We start from the raw sequence: 22,701 nt of genomic DNA on the forward strand, positions 1-22,701 counted from the left end.
CCAGGTTTCATCCACAACTTGGTTGGTCTTCAGATATGCTCTCGAATGCTCTCAGGTGAAAGCCATGACATCCTCCAGCAGCCTGTAGATGACAAAGCAGAAAATGCTCCAAATCTTCCTATAGAGCCAGCACTACCACTTCCACCCGTGCTTCTACCTAGCCCATGTCCAAGGTGAACATATTTCCTGCCTCCTCTTCAGAAATACACCCCCACCACCTGCCCTGGGATGGCTGATCAACAGTTACTGCTCAAGTCAAAGCGACCTGCACTGCTTGTCAATAGTATTTCAGAATTATCTTTTTAAAAATCTCCCTGTACTTATTTTGCTTTACCACTTCTTTGAAAGGAAACAGAGTCGCATGCAAACTGCGTGCAAACACAATCACAATAAAGTATTTTTAACTCTAATTTCACTTTAAGATATAACATGGTATGACAAACATCCATCTTCGTAGCTTTTAGTGCAACCAATTTCTTAAAATATGGAAAAGTTCCATTTTATTCATTGTATCTACCCAGTTCAGAGCTAGTACAGAGATTTCTCGCCCTTTTATATGCAATATATTTCCAAGGAACACAAAAAACATTCTAGGGATAATCTGACCATTCTAATTTTTAAAAAGAAAGAAGGTTCTTTTTTTAAAAGCAAATTGGACTTTTGTTCTTTTCACTCGTTGAATTATAATTAAGAGGTAAAAAGTAAACAAAAGAAGTAGGGAAAACACTGAAAGTTCTCAATTTTCTCCAAAGAACTTACAGGAAAAATGAAAATCTAGGTTTCTCTCTCACTCTCTCATTTTTTTTCAGTTTAATGGTATTCTCACTTTCTATAAAGTTCTGGGACTATTTTTATCCTTTATGTAGGATCATAATGATCAATTATTATTCCTATGCTGAATTTCTGGGTGCACCCTGATAGCTCTCATAAATAGAATCTAAGCCCCAAGATAAAGACATTATTAATTGGTTAGATTTACTCATCTGGTTTACTCACACCACCACACCTTTGTGCAAAGTAGAACCATGTCTAAGAAGCAGAGAAAGGTTCTTGGAATGTGATTAAAACATTCTAGAACCTTATTAGAAACTCTTATACAGATCCCATTTTCCTAGGCCACATCTTTGAGATCTATAAAAGAGAAAGAAAAGAACAGAGATCTGGGGAAAGCACAGAAATCTTATGGGTTCTATCAAATCAACAAACTTGGGAGCTAGGATTGAATCTGGAGCCCCGGCAGGCCATTTCCAACTGGTGAAAGAACACAATACAATAAACAACTACTTATTGACAGAAACAGAAGAACTGTCTTTTATTACATAACATCCTAAGTGTGATTGCTTCCTACTCTGGCATGCCCTCAGCTGTTTCTTTGTGACTTTTTTCTGTGATGTTTATCTTATCATGCATTGATGAGCATTATTACTGTTTACCAATATCTGATCCTCTTCCTCTCTGTATCCTGACACATGGGAAGACAGGCAAAATCATAAGATTTGTTTTGGCAGGAAAATGTGATCAGAAGTGGCTTGGGTCACATCTTGAGTAGAAGCATTTTTGGCCAGTAGTCCAGGCCCCAGCTCACTCTTGCTGTCCAGCCCGACTCTTCCCCTTCAGTGATCATGGAGGAAACGTCCACCATGGAGGCTCCTTGTGATCATAGCATCAGCACATGGAGGACAGCTGTCCTGGAGAACCTCCCGGGCACACAGCACACTTCCTATGAGCGGGAAATAAACGTTTCTCACTTTGTTAAGCCACTGGGATTGTGGAATTGTTTGCTACCTCGTTGTAAATCTATTCTATCCTGTTCAGTAAGGTTATTATACTATGGTATATCAGATATCTTATCCTACATAACTTGCTTTATTATCATTTGTGGTCTCCCAGGTCGAACAGAGTCGGACACAACTGAAGCGACTTAGCAGCAGTGGCAGGTGGCAGCAGGTGGTGCTAGTGGTAAACAACCCATCTGCCATAAGAGATTCCAGTTCCATCCCTGGGTCAGGAAGACCCCCTGGAGGAGGGCATGGCTTCCCACTCCAGTGTTTTTGCCTGGAGAATCCCCATGGACAGAGGAGCCTGGCAGGCTACAGTCCATGGGGTCGCACAGAGTCGGGCACAAGTGAAGAGATGTAAGACACACACACATTATCATTTATACATTTGGTTTATTGCATGAATGAACTATATGGTAAACTATTACTTTCTTACTATCATTGTATCGCCTGCAGAAACTTAGAGAATTGTATGCACATTAAAAAGTGTTCAGTTATAGTTTGACCACTTGAGTTTAGAAAAGGACAAGAGTATGAAGATACAATTTAAAATGTTTGATGGCTATTATACCAAAAATCTGTACATATATGATGTTTACTAAATGGTGGGGTAATAAATCATCCTCTGACACCCCCAACCCTTCCACTTCCACTGCTACCCCTCAGAAAGGCCAAAGCATATGTTCATGAGAAGCATCTCTGACAATCTGAAGAAGTACCTACTAAATAGCCCTGTATGCACCGTTACCAATGTATCTGAAAGTGTACCTTATATATTTTTTTACAGTACTCTTTTAGTACCCCAATATTATAATGTTTTCAGCACTGATAAGAAGTTGTAACATTCAGTCAAATCCTAGTTTAAAAATTATACTACATGAGAATCATAAGAGCCCAAGCTAGCATATAAGATTGGAAAGATTCATTGCAATCTCTTAGCTTGTTTCCTTTCTTCCAAGCACTAGTGTGCTCTTTGTTTCTTTCTCTCTCTCTCTCTTTTCTCTCTCTTGCATTCTGTGCCCTCCCCAGACATCTACTTTTTCTTCCCTGCTTAAAAATCTCTAACTGAAGATACATATTTCCTAAAGCTCAAAGCACAAATCTTTCTAGTCTTATATTTGCTGACCATGGTCCCCCCATTCCCTCAGCCAAATAATCCTTCGATTCCCAGATGTATTACATGCTCAGTTCTTCATGGGGCTTCATAAGTTTCTTTTTCTCCCTGATTGCCCTTGCTTCCTGCAGCCCACAACTTGAATTTCCATCATCTTTCACAATGGAAATATTCATCTATTGTTCATGACCCAAGTCAAGAGTCATGTCTTCTGTGAAGTTATTTCTTACTTCCCCAGTCAGAGTTAGTAGCCCTCTTTTTTTTTTTTTATACTATATTTACTACTGTAGCTCTTATTACATTTATAATTACTGGGTGATTTGTCTGTGTCCCGCCACCCACCGCCCCCCATGAAGAGAGCATCTGGAGAGAAAGGATTATTGGTTTTGTGCTGTATTTTATTCCAGCTGAAACTACAGTAGCTGACACTTACTAAGGTCTTAATAAATTCATTCCAATCCCAAAGAAACACAATGCCAATGAATGCTCGAACTACTGCACAATTGCACTCATCTCACACGCTAGTAAAGTAATGCTCAAAATTCTCCAAGCCAGGTTTCAGCAATACGTGAACTGTGAACTTCCAGGTGTTCAAGCTGGTTTTAGGAAAGGCAGAAGAACCAGAGATCAAATTGCCAACATCCGCTGGATCATCAAAAAAGCAAAAGAGTTCCAGAAAAACATCTATTTCAGCTTTATTAACTATGGCAAAGCCTTTGACTGTGTGGATCACAATAAACTGGAAAATTCTTCAAGAGATGGGAATACCAGACCACCTGACCTGCTTCTTGAGAAACCTGTGTGCAGGTCAGGAAGCAACAGTTAGAACTGGACATGGAACAACAGTTCAGTTCACTCTCTCAGACGTCTCCGACTCTTTGCGACCCCATGAATCGCAGCATGCCAGGCCTCCCTGTCCATCACCAACTCCCGGAGTCCACCCAAACCCATGTCCATTGAGTCAGTGATGCCATCCAAACATCTTATCCTCTGTCATCCCCTTCTCCTCCTGCCCTCAATCTTTCCCAGCATTAGGGTCTTCTCAAATGAGTCAGCTCTTCACATGAGGTGGCCCAAGCATTGGAGTTTCAGCTTCAACCTCAGTCCCTCCAATGAACACCCAGGACTTATCCCCTTCAGGATGGACTGGTTGGATCTCCTTGCAGTCCAAGGGACTCTCAAGAGTCTTCTCCAACACCACAGTTCAAAAGCATCAATTCTTCGGCAGTCAGCTTTCTTTATAGTCCAGCTCTCACACCCACACATGACCACTGGAAAAGCCATAGCCTTGACTAGACGGACCTTTGTTGACAAAGTAATGCCTCTGCTTTTTAATACGCTGTCTAGGTTGGTCATAACTTTCCTTCCAAGGAGTAAGCGTCTTTTAATTTCATGGCTGCAATCACCATCTGTAGTGATTTTGGAGCCCAGAAAAATAAAGTCAGCCACTGTTTCCCCATCTATTTCCCATGAAGTGATGGGACTGGATGCCATGATCTTAGTTTTCTGAATGTCGAGCTTTAAGTCAACTTTTTCACTCTCCTCTTTCACTTTCATCAAGAGGCTCTTTAGTTCTTCTTCACTTTCTGCCATAAGGGTGGTGTCATCTACACATCTGAGGATATTGATATTTCACCCGGCAATCTTGGTTCCAGCTTGTGCTTCCTCCAGCCCAGCGTTTCTCATGATGTACTCTGCATATAAGTGAAAAAAGCAGGGTGACAGAATACAGCCTTGATGTACTCCTCTTCCTATTTGGAACCAGTCTGTTGTTCCATGTCCAGTTCTAACTGTTGCTTCCTGACTTGCATACAGGACTCTCATTATAGGGGACTGTAATGCAAAAGTAGGAAGTCAAGAAACACCTGGAGTAACAGAAAAATTTGGCCTTGGAGTACAGAATGAAGCAGGGCAAAGACTAATAGAGTTTTGCCAAGAGAACACACTGGTCATAGCAAACACCCTCTTCCAACAACACAAGAGAAGACTCTACACGTGGACATCACCAGATGGTCAACACCAAAATCCGACTGATTATATTCTTTGCAGCCAAAGATGGAGAAGCTCTATACAGTCAGCAAAAACAAGACCAGGAGCTGACTGTGGCTCAGATCATGAAATTCTTTTTGCCAAATTCAGACTGAAATTGAAGAAAGGGGAGAAAACCACTAGACCATTCAAGTATGCCCTAAATCAAATCCCTTATGACTATACAGTGGAAGTGGGAAATAGATTTAAGGGAATAGATCTGATAGACAGAGTGCCTGATGAACTATGGAACAACAGACTGGTTCCAAATAGGAAGAGGAGTACATCAAGGCTGTATATTGTCACCCTGCTTTTTTCACATATATGCAGAGTACATCACAAGAAACGCTGGGCTGGAGGAAGCACAAGCTGCAATCCAGATTGCCAGGAGAAATATCAATAACCTCAGATATGCAGATGACACCACCCTTATGGCAGAAAGTGAAGAAGAACTAAAGAGCCTCTTGATGAAAAGTGAAAGAAGAGAGTGGAAAAGTTGGCTTAAAGCTCGGCATTCAGAAAACTAAGATCATGGCATCCAGTCCCATCACTTCATGGGAAATAGATGGGGAGACAGTGGCTGACTTTATTTTTCTGGGCTCCAAAATCACTGCAGATGGTGATTGCAGCCATGAAATTAAAAGACGCTTACTCCTTGGAAGGAAAGTTATGACCAACCTAGACAGCGTATTAAAAAGCAGAGGCATTACTTTGTCAACAAAGGTCCGTCTAGTCAAGGCTATGGCTTTTCCAGTGGTCATGTGTGGGTGTGAGAGCTGGACTATAAAGAAAGCTGAGTGCCGAAGAATTGATGCTTTTGAACTGTGGTATTGGAGAAGACTCTTGAGAGTCCCTTGGACTGCAAGGAGATCCAACCAGTCCATCCTGAAGGAGATCAGTCCTGGGTGTTCATTGGAGGGACTGAGGTTGAAGCTGAAACTCCAATACTTTGACCACCTCATGTGAAGAGCTGACTCATTTGAGAAGACCCTAATGCTGGGAAAGATTGAGGGCAGGAGGAGAAGGGGACGACAGAGGATGAGATTGGATGGCATCACTGACTCAATGGACATGAGTTTGAGTAAACTCCGGGAGTTGGTGATGGACAAGGAGGCCTGGAGTGCTGTGGTTCATGGGGTCACAAAGAGCTGGACACAACTTAGCAACTGAACTGAACTGAACTGAAATATTGAATGAATAAATGAATTGAATAAATGGCAAATGAGAATTTAAGAATCTAAAGTTGAAGAGGGGATTTTTAATATCACAGAGGCAATATGCCAAAATGATCTAATTAGCTACTTTCAGGTATATGTACTAATTATATCCATCAGCTAATTAAAAATACTAGAAAATAACAGAATTCCTCTCCAAAATTGTGGTAGATTTTGACTGGAGATAGTAAGCAGAGCACCAATGTTTATGACTGAATAACAATTTCAGATACTATCAGGGCCTTCCCCTTATTGTTGTTCCCTGTGACCTTTTCCAACCCAGGCAACCGAAGTATTGCTTATTCAGGAAAACGATGACACAGCAGAATACAGATAAGAAAGGAGTCCATTCTTAGCTTTCAGGTTTAGAGAGCTAAGAACCTGGCAAAGGCAAAAGGTTTTGAATACTATGTGCTCTCAGGGTCAGTTTCTGTTGCTCTTCATACTGAAAAAAAATAACAAAAGTTTTCCCAAATGTGGGAGACGGAGATGAAGAGAGAGGAAATAAATAAAGGACAGTTACTAGAAAACAAGATATAAAAAGTATGGTTTTCAAGTCAGTAGAATATTGATCTATCTAGTAGGAAAGGAAAGGGAATAAAAAGAGAAAAAGATGAGAAAGGAAACAAAATAAAAGTGTGGTAATTAGGAAACTTAAAATAGTATGGCTACAGTAACTCCATACAGTAATTATAGTAAATGTAAGTTAGTAACTCTAATAGATCAAAAGATAAAGACTTAAAGATCCAGAAATATGTTGTCTACAGAATCACCTTTAAAACAAAAGGATATACAAACAATTGAAAATAAGTAGAAGAAAATATACTAGGCATACATGAATGAAAAGAAAATCAAGGTTGTGATTTCAGTGTCAGATTAAATAGAATTTAATGTAATGAAGGGGGTCATGAAGAAATATTTGCCAGTATAAGTATTAAGAAGATGATATTATACTTAAACATTTACACCCTAAATTGCTGTTAAATACAAAAAAAAAACCAACAAAAATAATGACAGAAAAAAAATAGTGATTTTAACAAATCATTCTCAGATACTATAAGGTTAAATAAACTAAATATAAACAAATTTATACATTTTAATAATATGATTTACAGTTTAAATATATGTAATGAATAAATGAATAGATAATACAAATTTTTTTATAAAACACCTGTGAAAGTAGCTAAAAAATGGATATGAACCACATCACCCAGGAAGCCCATAAATTCCAAAGGGTTGCTATTATATACAATATGTTTTCTGATTAGTGTTCAAGTTAATTAGAAATTGAGAACAAAGGTTTATAAATCCATGTATCTGGAAAGTAAGAAACATGGCATTGAATAATCCTGATTAAAAAGAAAATTTTAAATGTATAGAACTAAGTTTAAAAAAGACTTGTCTGTCAAAACTTATAGAATAAAGATAAATGTATTGACTAAGGTATTAGTGAAGTCGCTCAGTCGTGTCCAACTCTTTGCAACCCCATGGACTGTAGCCTACCAGGATCTTCAGTCCATGGGATTTTCCAGGCAAGAATACTGGAGTGGGTTGCCATTTCCTTCTCCAGGGGATCTTCCCGACCCAGGGATCAAACCCGGGTCTTCCACATTGTAGGCAGACACTTTACCATCTGAGCTACCAGGGAAGCCCGATTAAACTATACTTATCAAAATAAAAAATAGACAATGAATGAAAATAAATGAACTAAGATTTCAACTTAAAAAAAAACTAGAAAAAAATGTTATGGAAAAACTCAAGGAAATAATAAGTAAAGAAGGAATAAGTTAAGTCTAGAAATCAGGAAAATAAGGAATAGGAAAACAACAGAAAGGAATAGCAAGGAAGAATGTTTACATATCTACTGAGCATCTGTGTTGTTTTAGAGGATTTGGTGATCATATTTTTTGTCTATTTTTTAAATTAGGGCCAAATCATAGAATCTCCCCATATTAGGAAGCATAAAATTTTGTTCAACATACATTTTCTATATTTCTCCCAGTTTATCATTATCTTTTTGGAACATGACAAAAAGAATACAGTTGTTGTTGTTTTTTCCAAACAGTCATGGAATAGTCAAAGAAATTAACTGCACCTTGTCTTTTAACATTGTTGAAGATGTCTTCACAAAAATTGAGATAATTATTCATTTACTTGGAAGGAAAGTTATGACCAACCTAGATAGCATATTAAAAAGTAGAGACATTACTTTGCCAACAAAGGTCCGTCTGGTCAAGGCTATGGTTTTTCCAGTGGTCATGTATGGATGTGAGAGTTGGACTGTGAAGAAAGCTGAGTGCTTAAAAATTGATGCTTTTGAACTGTGGTATTGGAGAAGACTCTTGAGAGTCCCTTGGAGATCCAACCAGTCCATCCTAAAGGAAATCAGTCCTGGGTGTTCATTGGAAAGACTGATGCTGAAGCTGAAACTCCAGTACTTTGGTCACCTCATGCAAAGAGTTGACTCATTGGAAAGGACCCTGAGGCTGGGAGGGATTGGGGGCAGGAGGAGAAGGGGGTGACAGAGGATGAGATGGCTGGATGGCATCACCAACTCGATGGGCATGAGTTTGAGTAAACTCCGGGAGTTGGTGATGGACAGGGAGGCCTGGGGTGCTGCAATTCATGGGGTCGCAAAGAGTCAGATACGAATGAGCGACTGAACTAACTAACTAACACCCCAAATACCAGTGCTACTTCTTAATGCTCTTGATAGATAAATGGATGGCAAGAATTATAAAAGCAACACTTTTAATTAGGTGATTGAGGCATCAAATAAGTGAGTCATGAGAATAATGTTGTAGAAAATGAACACAATGCATAGCAAAAGATTGCTAATCAATTGCACAGTGCTTGGCACACAGAAGGTGATTAATGAAGTCTGGTGAATGAACATGTTTAGAGCTCTCTTGAATGCCAAAGAACAGAATCAGTTTCAGAAGTTAAAAATTTCTGCAGAGGAGGAAACAGTTTTTTTTCTTCTACCATAAGGCTGGGATAATTTTATAATACCCATTTTTGTCTTACTGCATAATTCAGAAGTGCCTCAAGTGGTCTGAAAAACTCTTGTTATCATAAAAACCATTTGAGGGATGAAAAGAAAGAAACATAGGGTTAAAAATGAACATTTGTTTTAATGCACATTTTCAGAACAGACAGCTCCACACCAGCCAAACATATGAAGTCAAGCACAAGTTACGAAATACTATTTGAATGAGGATATTATTATGGAGAGATTAATCACTTCCTGCCCTATGTACTCTTTTATTATTGAGTGAAATTTCACATTTATGTTCTTCAGAATTACGTGGATTTACACTGATGTTATTGATGCTGCAATAAAATCGTCCCCTGTAAAAATTCATCCTGTTTAATTAGTATTTCTAATGGTCCCTAAAAAGCTTAAAAATAAATCTATTTTAAATCTATCATGGGAAATTATTCCACATTTTCCTTGCTGATTTTAAAATGCATCACTTAAAAAAATAAAAAAATTAAAAAAATAAAATAAAATAAAATGCATCACTCAAGCCACTAATATAATAGAGGTTAAAATGAACAAATATACATGTAATAGTTTTAAAACCAATCTTAATTTTGAACTGGTAATGTATATAGAGGGTAGAGAGTTTGAAAAGTATGAATAGATAAATACACGAAAATGTAAGTCTCCCTTCCACTCTCTTCCCCAGATACACATTTCTTTCTGGAAACAGCCATTGTCACAAGTTTATTATGCATGGATCTAAAAATAAAGTAATAATAATAGCCATCATCTGTTGAATATTCAATTCTGCACCAAGGTTCCTCACAAAAATCATATGAGATAACTATTATTATCCTCACTTTACAAATAAGAAAACTGAGTCATACAAACATTAAGATTTTTTTTAGGGTCATGCTTTGTAAGTAGGAGAATTTTGATTCAAACAAGGACCATTACTCATATCTGTACAGGTTGTACTCAAACAGATACTATACTAGAGAAAACAGCTAAGAAGAAACTAGCTGAACAAGAGGGCTTCCCTGATGGTCTGGAGGTTAGGATTCTGCCTGCCCATTCCAGGAATGTGGGTTGGATCCCTGGTTCAGGAAGACCCCACATGCTGTGGGGCTACTAAATCCATGTACCCCAACCACTGAACCCTCAATCTAGAGCCCATACTCTGCAACTAGAGAAGCCACCACAATGAGAAGCCCGCACACCGCAAGGAAGGGTAGCCCCCACTCACTGCAACTAAAGTCCTCACACAACAACAAAGATCCAGCACAACCAAAAATAAATTAGACAATTAAATAAATCTTAAAAAAAAAAAAAAAAGAAACTAGCTGAACTGATAGTGAAGAACAGGGAAGCCTAGCATGCTGCAGTCCATGGGGTCACAAAGAGTCAGCCACGATTTAGCAACTGAACAATAGGGTAATTGAGAGGGCAGCGGCAGAGAGAAGCAACCTCACGTCCAAGGTAAGGAGCAGCAGCTGCGCTTTGCTGGAGCAGCTATAAAGAGATACCCCACGCCCAACGTAAGAGAAACCCAAGTAAGACGGTAGGTGTTGCGAGAGGGCATCAGAGGGCAGACACACTAAAACCATAATCACAGAAAACTAGCCAATCTGATCACAGGACCACAGTCTTGTGTAACTCAATGAAACTAAGCCATGCCATGTGGGGCCACCCAAGACGGTCAGGTCATGGTGGAGAGGTCTGACAGAATGTGGTCCACTGGAGAAGGGAATGGCAAACCACTTCAGTATTCTTGCCTTGAGAATCCAATGAACAGCATGAAAAGGCAAAATGATAGGATACTGAAAGATGAACTCCCCAGGTCGGTAAGGGCCCAATATGCTACTGGATATCAGTGGAGAAATAACTCCAGAAAAAATGAAGGGATGGAGCCAAAGAAAAAACAATACCCAGTTGTGGATGTCACTGGTGATAGAAGCAAGGTCCAATGCTGTAAAGAGCAATATTGTATAGGAACCTGGAGTGTTAGGTCCATGAATCAAGGCAAATTGGAAGTGGTCAAACAGGAGATGGCAAGAGTGAATGTCGACATTCTAGGAATCAGCAAACTAAAATGGACTGGAATGGGTGAATTTAACTCAGATGACCATTATATCTTGTACTGTGGGCAGCAATCCCTTAGAAGAAATGGAGTAGCCATCATGGTCAACAAAATAGTCTGAAGTGCAGTACTGGGATGCAGTCTCAAAAATGACAGAATGATCTCTGTTCGTTTCCAAGGCAAACCATTTAATATCATGGTAATCCAAGCCCATGCCCCAACCAGTAACACTGAAGAAGCTGAAGTTGAATGGTTCTATGAAGACCTGCAAGACCTTTCAGAACTAACACACAAAAAAGATATCCTTTTCATTATAGGGGACGGAAATGCAAAAGTAGGAAGTCAAGAAACACCTGGAGTAACAGAAAAATTTGGCCTTGGAGTACAGAATGAAGCAGGGCTAAGGCTAATAGAGTTTTGCCAACAAAATGCACTGGTCATAGCAAACACCCTCTTCCAACAGCACGAGAGAAGACTCTACAGATGGACATCACCAAATGGTCAACACAGAAATCAGATTGATTATATTCTTTGCAGCCAAAAATGGAGAAGCTCTATACAGTCAGCAAAAACAAGACTGGGAGCTGACTGTGGCTCAGATTATGAACTCCTTATTGCCACATTCAGACTTAAATTGAAGAAAGTAGGGAAAACCACTAGACCATTCACGTATGACCTAAATCAAATCTTATGACTATACACTGGAAGTGAGAAATAGATTTAAGGGAACAGATCTGATAGACAGAGAGCCTGATGAACTATGGACAGAGATTCGTGACATTGTATAGGACACAGGGATCAAGACCATCTCCAAGGAAAAGAAATGCAAAAAGGCAAAACGGTTGTCTAAGGAGGCCTTACAAATAGCTGTGAAAAGAAGAGAAGCAAAACGCAAAGGAGAAAAGGAAAGATATTCCCATCTGAATGCAGAGTTCCAAAGAATGGCAAGGAGAGATTAGAAAGCCGTCCTTAGCGATCAATGCAAAGAAATAGAGAAAAACAACAGAATGGGAAAGACTAGAGATCTCTTCAAGAAAATGAGAGATACCAAGGGAGCATTTCATGCAAAGATGGGTTCGATAAAGGACAGAAATGGTATGGACCTAACGAAGCAGAAGATATTAAGAAGAGGTGGCAAGAATACACAGAAGAACTGTACAAAAAAGATCTTCACGACCCAGATAATCACAATGGCGTGATCACTCACCTAGAGCCAGACATCCTGGAATGTGAAGTCAAGTGGGCCTTAGAAAGCATCACTACGAACAAAGCTAGTGGAGGTGATGGAATTCCAGTTGAGCTATTTCAGATCCTGAAAGATGATGCTGTGAAAGTGCTGCACTCAATATGCCAGCAAATTTGGAAAACTCAACAGTGGCCACAGGACTGGAAAAGGTCAGTTTTTATTCCAATCCCAAAGAAAGGCAATACCAAAGAATGCTCAAACTACTGCACAATTGCACTCATCTCACACGCTAGTAAAATAATGCTCAAAATTCTCCAAGCTTCAGGCTTCAGCAATACGTGAACCATGAACTTCCAGATGTTCAAGCTGGTTTTAGGAAAGGCAGAGGAACAGAGATCAAATTGCCAACATCCACTGGATCATCGAAAAAGCAAGAGAGTTCCAGAAAAACAGCTATTTCTGCGTTATTGACTATGCCAAAGCCTTTGACTGTGGGGATCACAATAAACTGTGGAAAATTCTGAAAGAGATGGGGATACCAGACCACCTGACCTGCCTCTTGAGAAACCTGTATGCAGGTCAGGAAGCAGCAGTTAAAACTGGACATGGAACAACAGACTGGTTCCAAATAGGAAGAGGAGTACGTCAAGGCTGTATATTGTCACCCTGCTTATTTAACTTATATGCAGAGTACATCATGAGAAACGCTGGGCTGGAAGAAGCACAAGCTGGAATCAAGATTGCTGGGAGAAATATCAATAACCTCAGATATGCAGATGACACCACCCTTATGGCAGAGAGTGAAGAGGAACTAAAAAGCCTCTTGATAAAAGTGAAAGAGGAGAGTGAAAAAGTTGGCTTAAAACTCAACATTCAGAAAACTAAGATCATGGCATCTGGTCCCATCACTTCATGGCAAACAGATGGGGAAACAGTGGAAACAGTGACAGGCTTTATTTTTTTGGGCTCCAAAATTACTGCAGATGGTGATTGCAGCCGGGAAATTAAAAGACACTTACTCCTTGGAAGGAAAGTTATGACCAACCTAGATAGCATATTAAAAAGCAGAGACATTACTTTGTCAATAAAGGTCTGTCTAGTCAAGGCTATGGTTTTTCCAGTGGTCATGTATGGATGTGAGAGTTGGACTGTGAAGAAAGCTGTGAGAAGGGGACGACAGAGGATGAGATGGCTGGATGGCATCACCGACTAGGTGGACATGAGTTTGTGTAAACTCCAGGAGTTGGTGTAGGACAGGGAGGCCTGGCGTGCTGCAATTCACGGGGTGGCAAAGAGTCGGACACGACTGAGCGACTGAACTGAACTGAACTGAGAGACTTAGAGCAGTGGGGAACCCATATTACACCTATGACTGAAAAATCAAGAGTAGGAAATGGTGTTAATGGAACTTGAAGGGAGCACTGCCCAGCAGAGCCTATACAGTAAATCTACATATGAATGAGTTCCACTCCAAGAGCAGGTTCATAAGTCCATTTGTTCATAAGTCAAGCACAGTTAGTCTAGGTACCCAACTAACACTATCAGCTATATAGTACTGTACTGTAATGGGTTTATAATATTTTTCCCACAAATAATGCATAAAAAAACAAGTAAAAATTAAAAAAAAAATATTTTTAATCTTACAGTGCAGTACCTTGAGAAGTACCGTTGGCAACCCACTCCTGTATTCTTGTCTGGAAAATCCCATGGACAGAGGGGCCTGGTGGGCTGTAGTCCATAGGATCATAAAAGAGTCAGACAAGACTTAGCAACTAAACAACCACAGTATGACAGCTGGCATAGGGCCTGGCACTGTGTGAACTGACAAGAAGAGTTACTGCCTGGAGAGAAGTTACTGACTGGGAGATGGCAGAGCTGAGAGGCCATCAGCAACAGGAGATGGAGGGCAAGCTGCAGTTTCACTCACCTTTGCCATGGCATTGGACATGTAGATGCATGTTTGAGTCTTTGGAATTTCACAACTTGAAGGTTCACATGTAGGGGACTAACTGGGGGTGGGGAGAGCAGCTTCTGCCAAAGATCCAGCATAGAGAAGGGAGCAAGCAGAGAAGAAATGCCCTGATCTTGCTGTCCTCTTGTATGACATCTCCTGCTTGTATATATGCCACTGGACAAGCCAAAGAGGCACAAGTAATACAGTCCTCACAGAAGACGATTTTCCAAGGCCGAAGGCAAGCGGTTATAATTCAAATATCAAAAATGCAAGCGTATGTAGCACTAACCAAGTGGGGAGAAGGCCATGTCCAATTTATATATGCAGGTTCTGTATCATAAATATGAATCACTGGGCAGTTTGTTCAGGACAAAAAGAACCTTTTTGTGATATGCTATTTTTAATTGCAAAAGGATTACCATCATCATCTTCTCCTTCAGAAAGTAACATTAACTCAAAACAATAGATTCTGCAGTTTATTTTTCATGTTTGTTATGATAATACCTTTATCAACTACATCAGTATTACATGAAATTGTATCTGTTAGAATCTTTGTTGTAAGAACTGACTCTACACTCCTACTTTGTGATATATACCGAGCATTGTGACACCTAAGATACTAACAATAAACCTAATAACTGCTCTGTCACTTCACTGGTATTTAATTAGCATGAAATAGATTGCTAATTGGGATTCATTAAAACATTTATTTTGGCTTTCTCCTTATAGACCTATTTACACAAAACAGGCTTTGTGATCCCAACAACTTCATGTCTAAACACATGTCAAAGCATTTTTCTTACATGATGTGGATGATAATTTCAGTCTGAAGAGCTGATGACATCAACCACAGAGGGCTGACAATGAGAAGAAGAGATGTGTAGGAAACCCTGAAGAACATCAACATTTAAGGGAAATACAGACCAAAATGTAGCATGCAAAAAGGCTGAGAAGGATGAACCAGAGACATAGGAAGAATGTGGTTTCCCATGGAAACCCAGGAAAAAAAGAAGTGGTCCATATTTTAAAAAGGTACATACAGATCAAATAAGGTGAAGACTGAATTGGTCCCCCTCCATATTTAGCCACATGCCATGTTATTGGTGACTACAGAGAATGTACTTTTAGTAAGAGCAGGACAGTGAATGAGAAATGCAGACATTAAAATGCTAAGTATAGACAAAATTTTAGAGCTTGCTTGGCTGTGCAGAGAAGAATAAAGGCTTGTAGCTGAAGAAGGAGGTAGGGGGACAGGAGATGATTTTCAATTTGGTTCAGTTTAGTTGATTTTTAGCTAAAAAAATCAACTATTTGATTGAGACTATTGAGCACAGTTAAACACTACTGGGAAGAAATAAATGAAGTGAGAGAAGTTGAATATACAGAAGAGAAAACAGTTACTCAAAAAATGGAACAAAGCATCTGTTACAAAGTAGATGTTTTGTAGGTATCTGTTAAATAAATGAGTGAATTCCTCTATAAGTAGGGAGGTGTTTAAGCCAGCAAGCAAGTGAAGGAATTATTTGTAGACATGAGGCATGAGATCTCTTCCATCAAAAAGGCAGAAAAGGAGGACAAAGTTGTAGATGCATGTCATTTAGTAGGTGTGAGGTCAAGAATTTGAGAAAGTTCTATTAGATGATTTCTATTTTCTCTGTGAAATGAATGATGAAATCATCTGAGAGATAAAATCCGAGGGTGGCAGATTGGAAGGACTGAGAAGAACGAAAAAAGATTTCTGAATCGTATTCTGAAAGGATGCTTCAGAGAGAAGCCCCTTTAAGCAGCTGCCAGCCTCTGCAGTGTGCGTGGTGGCTGGTGAAAGGGGTTGCCCAGTGCATGCTCCCAGTACAGGGCCTCAGGGCCCCACCAGGTCAACTCACCATTACCCAGCATCCTTCCCTGCTCCTCCCTCACTTGAAATTTTTGGCCACGGTATTCAGTATTTTTTCTCTCCTTTGTTCTTGTCACTGTTCCACCAGATTTGGTAGATATTGATAGCACCATGGGGGCTCCTCTGGGGGATCAGACAGTAAAGAATCTGCCTCAAATGCAGGAGACTCAGGTTTGATCCATGGATAAGGAAGATCCCCCTAGAGGAGGGCATGGCAACCCACTCCAGTATTCCTACCTGGAGAAGCGCATGGACAGAGGAGCCTGGTGGGCTACAGTCCATGGGGTGGCAAAGATTCAGACACAACTGAGTGACCCTGAGTGCGCGTGCACACACACACACACAGAGCTAGTTCATGACCTTGGACCATTCTGCCTCCTAACCTGGGCAATGTCTCATGGTTCCACTGGAGGACATTTTTAATAGCTCATTACAATTCTGAGACCTGCTGAGCCAGATATGACCCTATCACCAAGGTACCCGCCAGTCTTCAAAGGATCAAACTGGGCATAAGATCTAAGAAGGGAAAAACGTCAAAGTGAAATTCACTCAGTCATGTCCGACTCTTTGTGAACCCATGGACTATACAGTCCATGGAATTCTCCAGGCCAGAATACTGTAGTGGGTTAGCCTTCCCCTTCTCCAGGGTATCTTTCCAACCCAGGGATCGAACCAGGTCTCCTGCATTGCAGGCAGATTCTTTACCAGCTGAGTCACAAGGGAAGCCCAAGATTACTGGATTAGGTAGCCTATCCCTTCTGCAGCAGATCTTCCTGACCCAGGAATCGAACCAGGGTCTCCTGCACTGCAGGGATATTCTTTACCAACTGAGCTATCAGGGAAACCTGGTAAGAAGGCACGGAAGCCTACTTCCTTGTCTACTGAGTCTCTCCGCCCAGAACCTGAGTCATCTTTGCACTGACACCCTTGCTCTAACCTGCTTATGTCCTAAGGGCTTCAATCCCTCCACTCTCCCAGGTACCTGGCAGTGGAAAGGACTTGTCCCCTTGAGAGGAGATGCTGCTTGAAATCTACATCAATATGACCTTAGCAAACAGCCTCAACCAGGAAACTTTATTAGGATATAACATAGAAAGCCTAACATGCTCCCAAAAGAGAAAACAGTCATAAGATAAGCAGTTCTGTTACAACAGTCAGAGGAACTCCTAAATCTGTATACAGCTAAATATTACAGTCCAACACAAGAGTTGAGCATACATAAACTACATGTCAATTGTAGTCATGAAGAGGTGGCAAGAATACACAGAAGAACTGCACAAAAAGATGTTCATGACCCAGATAACCAGAGTGGTGTGATCACTCACCTAGAACCAGACATCCTGGAATGTGAAGTCAAGTGGGCCTTAGGAAGCATCATTACGAACAAAGCTAGTGGAGGTGATGGAATTCCAGTTGAGCTATTTCAAATCCTGAAAGATGATGCTGTGAAAGTGCTGCACTCAATATGCTGGCAAATTTGGAAAACTGAGCAATGGCCACAGGACTGGAAAAGGATTGGATTTCATTCCAACCCCAAAGAAAGGAAATGCCAAAGAATGCTCAAACTACTGCACAATTGCACTCATCTCACACTCTAGCAAAGTAATGCTCAAAATTCTCCAAGCCAGGCTTCAGCAATACGTGAACCATGAACTTCCAGATGTTCAAGCTGGTTTTAGGAAAGGCAGAGGAACCAGAGATCAAATTGCCAACGTCTGCTGGATCATCAAAAAAGCAAAAGAGTTCCAGAAAAACATCTACTTCTGTTTTATTGGCTATGCCAAAGCCTTTGACTGTGTGGATCACAACAAACTATAATTGAAAATTCTTTAAGAGATGGGAATACCAGACCGTCTGACCTGCTCCTGAGAAATCTGTATGCAGGTCAAGAAGCAACAGTTAGAACTGGACATGGAACAACAGACTGGTTCCAGATTGGGAAAGGAGTACATCAAGACTATATTGTCACCCTGCTTATTTAACTTATATGCAGAATACATCATGCAAAATGCTGGGCTGGATGAAGCACAAGCTGGAATCATTGCCAAGAGAAATATCAATAACCTCAGATACACAGATGACATCACCCTTATGGCAGAAAGTGAAAAAGAACTAAAGAGCCTCTTGATGAAATTCAAAGAGGAGAGTAAAAAAGTTAGCTTAAAGCTCAACATTCAGAAAACTAAGATCATGGCATCTGGTCCCATCACTTCATGGCAAACAGATGGGCAAACAGTGGAAACAGTGTCAGACTTTATTTTGGGAGGCTCCCAATCACTGCAGATGATGACTGCAGCCATGAAATTAAAAGACACTTACTCCTTGGAAGAAAAGCTATGACCAACCTAGACAGCATATTAAAAAGCAGAGACGTTACTTTGCCAACAAAGGCTTGTCTAGTCAAAGCTATGGTTTTTCCAGTAGTCATGTATGGATGTGAGAGTTGGACTATAAAGAAAGCTGAGCACAGAAGAATCGTTGCTTTTGAACTGTAGCATTGGAGAAGACTTTTGACAGTCCCTTGGACTGCAAGGAGATCCAACCAGTCCACCATAAAGGAAATCAGTCTTGAATATTCATTAGAAGGACTGATACTGAAGCTGAAACTCCAATACCTTGGCCACCTGATGCAAGGAACTCACTCATTGGAAAAGACCCTAATGCTAGGAAAGATTGAAGACAGGAGAAGGAAGGGGAAGACAGAGGATGAGATGGTTGGATGGCATCACCGACTTGATGGAGAATAAGTTTGAGTAAGCTCCAGAGTTGGTGATGGACAGGGAAGCCTGACGTGCTGCAGTCCATGGGGTCACAAAGAGTCAGACACAGCTGAGCGACTGAACTGAACTAATTAACAATGTATATATAAAGTATTTTTTAGAAACTAGGTAATTTTAAGTCAGTTCTCAACAAAATTTCAGAGAATGCAATTCAAAGTCTTGGATAATATATATAGCTTCATGAAAAACTTTGCCAAATAACTGATAATCTAGTATTGAGATTATGTAAGAGAAAACACTGACAAACGTGGCTTAGGAAATTTATTTTAAGCAAAAGTGGAGGGAGGAGGTGGAAGAAAGGAAAAATGACGTCTGAAAAGTTAAAAATACTCGGAGAAGGAGTGAGACCACCTCTGGATTATATAGTTACAAAATTTTTCCTTCACTTTGCTCTAATGTCTATGAAACAGTTATTTAGACAACACAGTATTTTTTACGGTATGGCTGTAACTCTAGAGGAGAACTAGTCATGTTTTGGATCATTAAACTCAGATGTACCTTTGATTAAAATTCCACTCTTCTCTCAGCTATTCATTGCGATACTCCCTGTTTTAAAGTAATTCTCCCTTGTTAAATGGTGCATCGCTTCCTTATTAAAAAAATAAAAAAGGCAACGAGAGGCAGATCGCTGAAAGAAGCTATTATTTTCTTATTACTTTGCAAAAACAATAGAAGAAGAAGTCCTGGAACAGGGAAGCTAGAAAAACTGTCATTGGACTTCCTCTCTTATAAAAGAAGGAAAAACTTATTTTCAAAATAAGCAAAGAAAAAAGCTAGACAAATCTCATGCAGAATTTTCATCAGAAAAAAGAGAAGGCACAGAATAAAATCCTCACAAACCGTGACAAAAACACTTCAAAAAGACATGCTGACCAAATGTGAAACTGTAAAATCTAATATTTCAAAACAAGCTAAAAGAAATTAAGAAAAGTATAGAAGCTGTGAAAGAATAACATAAATTAGCATTAGAGAAACTCAAAAATAGCAAATGCAGAATCCAGAGTTATAAAGCAAGGAAGCTGAGACCTTTGTTGAGTTTCTGTCTGCCCTTTCTTCCATCTGGCCCATCAACTTAGCCCATTATTTTCTAGGCTAATTCTGTGTTTGGCACAGGCCTGTGCGGTGCTGATAGAAATAGCAGATTAACCACATGGTAGCTTTCATTGAGCAAGAAGCCAATGAGAAAGAAAAACAGCAGCAAAGGCAAAGAAAAGGTAAAAGCTGAGAAAAGTTATCTTGAGCAAACAAAGAGGGTAATTACATTCAGCTCTAGTCAATTATTGGCATGGGACAATGTACATGCAGTATTTTGGGGCCTGCTAATTTTTTAAAAGACTCTCAAATTGAAAAATTTTATGGAGTTCAAAAGCGGATTTCTGCTGGACAATTAGTTGTGTGACTCTTAAACTGAGGCTAAAGAAAAACCACCTATTTATTTATTTCGCTATTCATTCATTCAATATTTAGTTTTATTGTTTGATGTTTTAGTAATGATTACATAATTTATAATAAGGCACTTTAAAGGATGATCATTTTATTTTATTATTTTACAACTTCATTCATGTTTCACATATATTAGAGTATGATTCCTGTCTTCAAATGTATACCATGACTTGGGAGAGTTTTAATGTTTAGATTATTTATTCTGTTCATCTTAACATATCCCTCAGTCTTATGGTCAGTTTCTTTTAAAACGTTTTAAATATTTTAGTCAAATTAGTTTTTCCAAATGATTTGTACATAAAACTACTTTTAGAAATTTGTTAGAGTCAATCAAGCATCTTTTACTGCCTATTATGGAACAAGCTGCTTACCAATTCATGTATCACTAATCAGAATATAAAAAGCACATTATCTGGCGGAACGTATACTTTAATTGTGGTAGTATGTATGATTTAGTCAGCTGTATGATAAAAATTGCTCTATGGTGTATCCTGGTCTCCCATCTTGAAGTAAGAACAAATATATTTACAGAGTAAAAGTGCTAATGTTTTTTAATTTTTTAGTAAAACATGGTAAATTATCAGGATTTTTAAAAAACCAGCTTACCTATTGTATAGCACAAGGAACTCTACTCAATATTCTGTAATAACCTATATGGGAAAAGAATCTGGAAAAGGATGGAGATATACATATGGAGATATATATATGCATAACTGAATCACTTTGCTGTACATCTGAAACTAACATCGTAAATCAACTATACTCCAATATAAAATAAAAATTAAATTAAATTTAAAGTAAAATTTTAAAAAGAAAATACAATTTTTAAAATATGCTTTTAAAATGTAATACAATTATAAATTATATATAATTAAAATTATAAATTATAATTTTATAAAATTTAAAAATTTAAACATGATGTAATTTTTTAAATAAAATATAAATCTATATGGAAATTTTCACACAAATAAAAAGGACAATGGTATAATGAACCCAAATATACACATCATCCAACTCCAACAATTATTAATAAATGGCTAATCTTTCACTTACACTCCAACCAATATCTAAATGTTTATGGGTAGAAAAAAACTCAGCCTGTTTGTACTCACCCTGTAATTTCAAAATCACTGCCACAGGAAATCTTATCTCCTCAAGGGCATGACCAATGTTATTCTCCTCAGTATCGTTGACTCTTGGTATGTGTGCTACAGAGGAGACACCAAATACATGAATGATGAATAGTTAGATGTCTACACTAAAAGCAAGGGGTTTTTCATACCCATCTATGAGTGGCATTTTTAGCAAGAAATAAAAAATACCCTCTTTTCTCATCCCCCAAACTAAGTTACTGCTTCTACAGTGTGAAGGGGTTTGCACATGTTGGGAGGAGGCAGTCTGCTTCTCCAGGGTTTCCCACATGCCCTGCCATTTCTTTGTAAACTCCTATGGGCCAGAATGTTAATATCTGTCTGAATTCCTCAAACCTGTTGCTTAGTCATCATGGGTCAGAATCTGAAATCAACCTACATCCTGCAGTTATACCGTTAGTAATAACAGTGCTTTAGTAGCACATCTTAAATATTTCTTTGCCCTTCCCCTTGGCACAGAAATGTGAAACATAATGAGATATGTAAGTGCTTTTCTTTAACAAATGTTCCTCATATGCTGAAATAGTAACTAGCTGAAGATTAATAGCTACTTTCTCCTGGGGTACTTGGAATTCAAAAGAGAATAAATCAGGATCAAGTTAATCAAGCTATGCAATCCATAATATTCAGTATTTCTCTGTGCTATGAAATGGCTGGAATATCCCCCTTATCAAATACAGGACTAGTCAAATCAGCACCCTTCATTGGAAAATAACACGTAAAATAGTAAAATTCCATTTAAATGATGGCGAATAAGTTCTTGTTCAAATTTGAAAACCTTAATACTTAAATTCTGAAATCCTTGATAAATATAGTAGAATGAGGTCTTCCCAGGTGACGCTAGTCGTAAAGAACTCTCCTGCCAATTCAGGAAACCTAAGAGATGCGAGTCAATCCCGGGGTGGGAAAGATCCCCTGGGTGAGGGCATGGCAACCTACTCCAGTATTCTTACCTGGAGAATCCCATGGACAGAGCATCCTGGTGGGTTACAGTCCATAGGGTCGCAAAGAGTCAGACATAACTTAAGCAATTTAGCATGCATAGTAACAGTAGAATGAATAGGCTAAATTTATACTAGCATCATTCATTTTG

General features: G+C 39.2%; 1 long non-coding RNA gene across 1 annotated transcript; it reads right to left on the minus strand.

The window, feature by feature from the left end:
• Nucleotides 1–1,284: 1,284 nt before the first annotated feature.
• LOC122687017 lies at nt 1,285–21,667 on the minus strand. Its single transcript, XR_006338989.1, has 3 exons — nt 21,570–21,667; nt 21,064–21,124; nt 1,285–1,720 (listed from the first exon to the last, which is right to left on the minus strand). It is a non-coding gene; the product is annotated as an uncharacterized LOC122687017 (long non-coding RNA).
• Between the last annotated feature and the right edge of the window lie 1,034 nt (nt 21,668–22,701).

Source organism: Cervus elaphus, chromosome 30 (genome assembly GCF_910594005.1).
Source record: "Cervus elaphus chromosome 30, mCerEla1.1, whole genome shotgun sequence".
NCBI classification, from domain to species: domain Eukaryota; kingdom Metazoa; phylum Chordata; class Mammalia; order Artiodactyla; family Cervidae; genus Cervus; species Cervus elaphus.